Here is an 8,165-nt window from a genome sequence, read left to right on the forward strand (position 1 = left end):
TTCAGAGTTCCTGTGGACGTCGACCTTAAAATCTCTTACTTCCAGCTTCCTTCTCAGGAGGTTCATCTCTCTCTCTCTCTCTTTTGGCAAATTGCCGTGCGTTTTCCCCCTCCGTCACAACTGCACACTGTTAGCTTTAGGGGGGTCAAAAGGATGAAGCCCGAACTTTGGGGGTGTCTTCTGAACGGTGTCTTCGAAGAAAGGACTCGTTTGTAGCATGTCGGTTAAGGCCCACGTGTCGTTCTTTTAAGTTGTGATTCAAGGGAAAGGGAATCATGTCCCTGTATTATTATTATTATTATGATTATTATTTGTCTCCTCGGTTTCAGCTTTTCCTCCTCCTCTCGAAGGTGTTACATGGCTTAACCTGTTGTGTCATTTCTCACTTTCCAACAGCTTGCGCAAAAGTTGTCGTGTCACGGGGGGGGGGGGGGAAACACGACAAAAGCTTGTTGTTCGCAACTGCCAGGGACTGGGATGAACGTGTGACCAAAATCGGAGGAAAAAAAAAAACCCTGCCTTTTCTTTATCGAGCTGTAATGTGCCTTCTTCCAATTTTCGTTTTCTGTTTTGAACCTTTTGAGATTTGTTTCCGTGCGCCAAGAAGCAAAACGATGTTTGGGGGTGGGGGGGAAACAACCTTTTTTGGGGTGTGAACGTTTGGGGTTTTTTTCATAGAATGTTAGCCATCTTGGGGTTGTCTTCCCCCTTTCCTTCCTTTTTGATTAAATTATCACTAGGTCTTCCACTATTGTGGCTTTCTCTTCTGGGAACCAAAATAAATGGAAACATTTGCTGGAAAGAAATTACAGGGGGAAAAGACCGGGGGGGGGGGGGGTGTAGAGAAAAGAAGGAAAAACAACACCCCCCCCCCTTGCTCCTTCTGCTATTATCTCGATTCAGGGGTGGGATATATATATGTGTGTGTGTGTGTGTGTGTGTGTTTTATTTGTGCTGATAAATAAAGGGAGACTAGTATAGATCTATTTCAAGCTATTTAGCTCTCATCAACTAGCCATACCCTTACTGGGATTTGAACCTGGGCTATATTACATACTAGGCAGACTTCTTAGCCATTAGGCCACAGGCTCTTATCCGTTATCAGCAAAGCCAGGGTGAAAGGTATCTATTAGATTTTTACAACCCCTGGTAAGCCCCAATTATGGGAGGAAGCTAACTGCTTCCATCAATATATATATTTGTTTCTGTTGAGTTGGGTCGAAATGAGATCCTTAAAAGTGCACCAGGAATTTCCCAGGCAACACGACGGGGCCGAAATTCCGATTTCGGGAAAGGATCGCAAATAGGCATAGCTTTCCCGGAATTGAAAATTCTGTTAATTCACTTTGTGGCCACTAAGTGTTAGGCATCTTCTGGGTTTTTGTTCGTCTGGGTGTTGCAGGCATTAATACAGAACAAAATCTGAACACCTGGCTTTAAATGCACCTATCCGAGAGGAATTTTGCTTTATTGTACTGTCAGATTCTGGAGGGGCCTGGTGGCTCGGTGGCTAAGACGCTGAGCTTGTTGATCAGAAAAGGTTGACAGTTTGACGGTTCGAATCCCTAGCCGCCGCGGAACGGAGGGAGCTCCCCTTCTGGATTTGGGGTTTCTATCAATTAGATAGCTTTGTTGTTACAGAAATGGCTCTCTGACACCCATCTCAAAATCGATCTACTTACTTATAATAACATCATTGTCAATTTAAATGTACATTAATTGGCATACATTGAAATAAATCAGAAAGGTCAGCGGTTCGAATCCCTAGTGCCGCGTAACGGAGGGAGCTCCCGTGACTTGTCCCAGCTTCTGCCAACCTAGCAGTTCGAAAGCACGTAAAAAATGCAAGTAGAAAAATAGGGACCAGCTTTGGTGGGAAGGGAACAGCATTCCGTGCGCCTTCGGCATTGAATCATGCCGGCCACATGACCACGGAGACGTCTTCGGACAGCGCTGGCTCTTCGGCTTTGAAACGGAGATGAGCACTGCCCCCTAGAGTGGGGAACGACTAGCACATACATGCGAGGGGAACCTTTACTTTAATATTCTGTGATGTTCTGGGTGGAAACCATTGAGGAGGAGGGGGAAAAGTCTCCAGGAGGTATGACATGAGAAAGAGCAAAGAGGTGAGCTGACATTTGATTGACCAAACAAAACTTAAAAGTGAGGTTTAGTAGCTTTTTCAAAGGTAAGTAATTTCCTTTTTTTTTTTAACGACACTGGACCCAACTGATCTTATAACAACTCATAAGGTCAGGACTTCCTGTAGATGCGATTGATGGATGGAGATAAGAGAGAGGAAAGATAAACACAGGTAGATGGATGTTGAAAGGAAGATACATACATAAATGTTCTGACTCCACCCCTCTTCACACACCAAAGCACGCCAAGACAAAGATACTTCAAGGATTTATTAACACACAGACTAGCCCTTGGCAGCAATCCAGCACAGACTGACCTTGGCAGCAATCCAGCCTGCCAAGCTAGCCACGAGAGTTCTCCAGCTCTAGTAAATACGTTGACTCCTGCAACGAGCGTGTGGACAATCATTCCTTTTATAGTCTTGAGAGGAGCCTAATTACCACCAGCTGAGTGCAATTATCTCCTGTAACTGCGCAACTGTTCTTTACGCCTATTAGCTCTCCGTTGCCGGGCATCCAGGACCAACTCCCTTGTCTCCTCCCCACTGCTCCAATGCATGACGTCAGGATCACACTCCCTTGTCTCCTCCCCACTGCTCCAAGGCTCAGGCACCTCCTGGTGGCCAACCAGCCTCTCTGCACCCTGCTTAGAGTCGGAACCCTGTCCAGGGTCCTCCAGAGCCGACTCATAGGGCCCTTCGCTGTCGGAGTCTGGTGGCAGCTCCAACGGCTCTTGCTGGGCCACAACACATAAAGATGGCATAGGTGCTTTTTTAAGGAGGCAACTTGAGTTTTTCTTTCCCTTTAAAGATGTTTTGCCTTCTCATCCAAGAAGCTTCTTCAGCTCTGACTGGGTGGTGAATGGCTGGTTTCCCCACCATCCAAGCCAGAGCCGAAGAAGCTTCTTGGATGAGAAGCAAAACGTCTTCAAATAAATAAATAAACTCAAGGAAGTCCAGTGCCTCCTTTGGAAAAAGCACTTTGGAGGCAACCGTGAGCTCGATGACTTAAGAATCTCTCCAGACATAAAGATGAGAGATTTTAAAAAAAGAAACGGACGGATGGAGAGATGAGAGAGATGATGGGTGGTTGGATAGATGGAGATAGAGGTGAAAAGAAGAAGAAGATGGAAATGAGAGATGGGAGAAGGATGGATGGAATGAAAGAGAAAGATGTAATAGAAGAAGATGGACGGAGAAATACGTAGACAGGTGGATGCAGGAGCAAAGGACAAATCTGTCGCTACCATGATTGGTCCATGTCATTGTGCTGTCCCTCACACACACACACACACACACAACTATGGCTTGTTAGTTGTGAAGTCATGTCCACCCCATCGCGACCCCATGGACAACGTTCCTCCAGGCCTTTCTGTCCTCTACCATCCTTTGGAGTTAAGCTCTGCTCACTGCTTCGGTGACTCCATCCAGCCACCTCCTCTGCTGTCCCCTTCTTCTTTTGCCCTCCATCCTTCCCAGCATGAGGCTCTTCTCCAGGGAGTCCTTCTTCCTTCTCATTAGGTGGCCAAAGCCTTTGAGTTCCCTCTTCAGGATCTGGCCTTCTAAAAGGCAATCAGGGTTGATCTCTAGGACTGACCAGTTGGATGGCCTTGCAGTCCCTTCTTCTTTTGCCCTCCATCGTTCACAGCATGAGGCTCTTCTCCAGGGAGTCCTTCTTCCTTCTCCTTAGGTGGCCAAAGTCTTTGAGTTTCCTCTTCAGGATCTGGCCTTCTAAAGAGCAGCCAGGGTTGATCTCCTCTAGGACTGACTGGTTGGATGGTCTTGCAGTCCAAGGGACTCAATGCAGGAGTCTTCTCCAGCACCTCATGGGGAGGTTGCAAAAGTTTGTAACAATGAAAAAACGGTCATGTGTCACATTGTTCAGTGCCGTTGTAACTTTGAACCATCACTAAATGAACTGTTGTAAGCCGAGGACTTACCTGTACCCCAAGAGAGCACTTTTGATGTTTGGAGCTGTCTGAGGTCCTGAAACTACCCACAAGGTAGCATACAAAGAACACTAAAGCAAACGATAAGGAAAATTGGGAAGGAAAAAAGGGAAGAGAAAAGGGAAGAGAAAGAAAAGGTATTGATTTCCAACTCCCTTTGGTGCAGCAGAATAAGGCCTTAACATCAAATCTCAACTATTTTTTTTTATATTTCCATAATAGTTTAAATTAGTGAAACCACTTCCGGGATTTGGGGTTTTTACCAATTAAGATAGCTTGTTGTTATAGAAATGGCTCTATGACACCCATCTCAAAAATCGATCTACTTACTTAGAATAACTTCATTGTCACTTTAAACGTACATTAATTGGCATACATTGAAATAAATCGGAAAGGTCAGCGGTTCGAATCCCTAGCGCCGCGTAATGGAGTGAGCTCCCGTGACTTGTCCCAGCTTCTGCCAACCGAGCAGTTCGAAAGCACGTTAAAAAATGTAAGTAGAAAAATTGGGACCACCTTTGGTGGGAAGGGAACAGCGTTCTGTGTGTCTTCGGCGTTGAGTCATGCCGGCCACATGACCACGGAGACGTCTTCGGACAGCGCTGGCTCTTCGGCTTTGAAATGGAGATGAGCACCGCCCCCTAGAGTGGGGAACGGACTAGCACATATGTGCGAGGGGAACCTTTACCTTTAAACATGACAAAATAAATATACAGACCCCAAACAGCTTACAGTCACAGTTGTGATCCCAGACACACACCCCTTCTTACTTCGAGCCGTGGGTGGAAACGAAAGAGACAGTGGGAGGAAGCCACACGAAATAAACCACCACATAACAATAACAAGGTCTGTTTTCTGTCTCTGTGTGTGTTTGCGCTGTCAAAGAGCAATAAAGCTAAATCAAACAGCTGGTCAGGCTTGAACCCAAGCGGATATATATATATATCCATGGCAGCAAGCGTGCCAACCTCTTGACAAGCTGTTGAGAAGACAAAAGAACCGTCTTGCCAGAATGGAAATGCTACAGCGGCCGCAGATCACAGCAGCTCAGAAACAAAACATTTGGAGTTGTATATTGTGGCATCCATCAGATAAACCACACCGGGGGTGGCGGGATGCAACCTGCTTGGCAGATGCCCCCCTCCCCAGCCACCACCTGATCCCAGCCTGACCCTCTTATGTTTCCCCATATTTTAAAAAGCCATTTTACTATGCAGAAAATTTAGGTCTCTTTTTGCCAAGAGTTATCGGGCTGGCTTAATCACCTGCAGATAGAACAGAACAGAACACAATATAGAAGAGAAGAGAATTAGGAATAGAATAGGGAGTAAAGTAGAATAGAATAGGGAAGGGAATAGAATTAGAATAGAGAATAGAATAGAATACAATAGAATAGGAGAAAGGAATGGAATGGAATAGAACAGGAGTAGTCAATCTTTTTATACCTACCACCCACTTTTGTATCTCTTGTTAGTAGTAAAATTTTCTACCGCCCACCGGTTCCACAGTAATGGTGATTTTTAAAGTAGAGAAGTAACTTCACTTTATAAAATTTATAAAGCAGAGTTACAGCAAACCCCTACCGCCCACCATGAAAGCTGGAACGCCCACTAGTGGGGCGGTAGGGACCAGGTTGACTACCACTGGAATAGGAAGTTGGAAGAGACCTTGGAGGTCTTCTAGTCCAACCCCCTGCTTAGGCAGGAAACACTACACCACTTCAGACAAATGGTTATCCAACATCTTCTTGAAGACTCCCAGTGTTGGAGCATTCACAACTTCTGGAAGCAAGCTGTTCCATTGTTCTGACTGTCAGGAAATTTCTCCTTAGTTCTAGGTTGCTTCTCTCCTTGATTAGTTTCCATCCATTGCTTCTTGTCCTGCCTTCGGCTGCTTTGGAGAAATAGTTTGGAGACTCCCTCTTCTTTGAGCCGGAGGTGGCGCAATGGTTAGAGTGCAGTACTGCAGTCTACTTCAGCTGACTGCTAGTTCGGCAGTTCGGCTGTTCAAATCTCACCGGCTCAGGTTGACTCAGCCTTCCATCCTTCCGAGGTGGGTAAAATGAGGACCCGGATTGTTGTTGGGGGCGATATGCTGACTCTGTAAACGCTTAGAGAGGGCTGAAAGCCCTATGAAGCGGTATATTAAGTCTTAACTGCTATTGCTATTTGTGGCCAACCCCTGAGATATTGGAAGACTGCTATCACGTCTCCCTCGTCCTTCTTTTCTATTAAACTAGACCTACCCAGTTCCTGCAACCGTTCTTCGTATGTTTTAGCCTCCAGTCCCCTAATCATCTTTGTTGCTCTTCTCTGCACTCTTTCCAGAATCTCCATATCTTTTTCACATCATGGTGACCAAAACTGGATGCCGTATTGGCAGAACCAGTAGTGGTGGCGGTGGGAGGCTCTGTTAGTAACCACTGTCGTAAACTATCTTTATTTTTTAATACATACATTCCTAGTCTTCCTTCCTCTAATTTTCTACCTCCTATCTCTAACCACTCATAAAATCTATTCCATATCAAATCATGTCCTGGTGACCCCCACGCCCTGCTCTCCCTATTTACAAGCCTCCGACCGCATCCCCCACCCCAAAGTTAAATGGAATGGGATTCCTTCAGCCAAAGCAATTCATTTAAAAGCAAAACAAACCATGAGGTTAGCAACTTAAAAGAAAACGAAGATGAAGCTGGCGAATAAAGATTTGGCTTTGGTGGATATTTTTTCCTCTGAACTGAGAGGGTGAATTTCTCCTCCCATCAGCCGTGACCCAGGAGGCACACTCGATGTTGCCACTTAATGATGAATAATATTTTAATTATGGGTCTCCTTCATGTCCCTGCTTCCTCTGTGAATGCAACAAGAATGTTATTCTCATGGCGTCTGCGATATCGCGGCGAGGTTGGTTGGGCCAAGAGAGGACAACTGACCTAAGCTCGGCCAATGAGGTCCTCCATTAAGTGGAGATGCCTCTCTCCTCTAGATCTAATTCAGGGAGTCCTCGAGGTATGGCCACAATGGAGCCCATAATGGATGTTGCTAAGTGAAACATTCATTCAGTGGGTGTTGAATCAGATCTTCAGTGCCTTCCGGAAGAGTGTCAGAGTAGGGGACATTCTAATCTCGGGGAAGGGGGGGTGATGTTCCAGAGGGAGGGGGCTACCACGGAGAGGGTCCTTCTTCTGGGTCTCACCAGGTTTATCTCCTTCAGGGAAGGGACACGCAGCATTCCCTGCCTCCCCGCTCTGGTGGGTCAGGTAGATGTGACATATTGTGGCTGGCCAGTGGAGCTGGCAGCAGATCTGGACAGTGAGAAGGTTGGGGAGGAAGATGGGCCAGTCCTGGAGTCTGGGGAAGGCTCTGATGAGGCTCTGTGTCGGAGGCAGAGAGGGGGCCAGGGCTGTCTGACAGTTATCAGCTGCCTTCAGAGTCGGAGATCAGTGAGGCAGAAGAACAGCTGGAGCCTGTTCCCAGTGTGTGCATGTGCAGATTTGCCAGACGAAGGGAACAGCTAAAGAACAGGGGTCGACTTGGGAGTAAGGCCACAGGTGGACGATGAATGGCCCCTCCCAGAGGAAATAAAAAGGAGCAAAAGGGGAGTGGAGTTTGCAGGAGAGAATTAGTTCGCTTCATTGGTTCGTGACTCTCCGAGGCTCCTTGCCAAGTTCTGCAGTGATCAGCCTGGCAGCTCTCCAAGCCAGATAAGGTCTGTGACCGTAATCCTCCCTTGAAAGACTTTGCTGGATGCGAAGGAGCAGAATTCACAGCCAATTCATAAAAGGGGTTTTTGTCGGGACAACAAGGAGTTTGCTTCAGGCTCTCGGGAAGCCTCGCTCAGAACGTGACCGGCAAGAGACAATCCCTCAGATCACCCAAGCCACGGAGGGATTTCAAGGTGACACGCATCACCTTGAATTGCACCCAGGAGCAAATCGGCAGCCCATGCATCTCCCACGCAGGAGAAGTGATGCAGGTGCACATCGGGGCCTGCGCAAAACTATGCACGCATTTGTGACTTCGCTTGGGGAGAACGGCGAGGAGGGAACCATCTGAGTTATGCACCGTGTTGTTGGC

This window comes from Thamnophis sirtalis, unplaced genomic scaffold (assembly GCF_051295495.1).
Source record: "Thamnophis sirtalis isolate CommonGarterSnake01/CBP01778 unplaced genomic scaffold, rThaSir2_p1.2 scaffold_14, whole genome shotgun sequence".
NCBI lineage: Eukaryota > Metazoa > Chordata > Lepidosauria > Squamata > Natricidae > Thamnophis > Thamnophis sirtalis.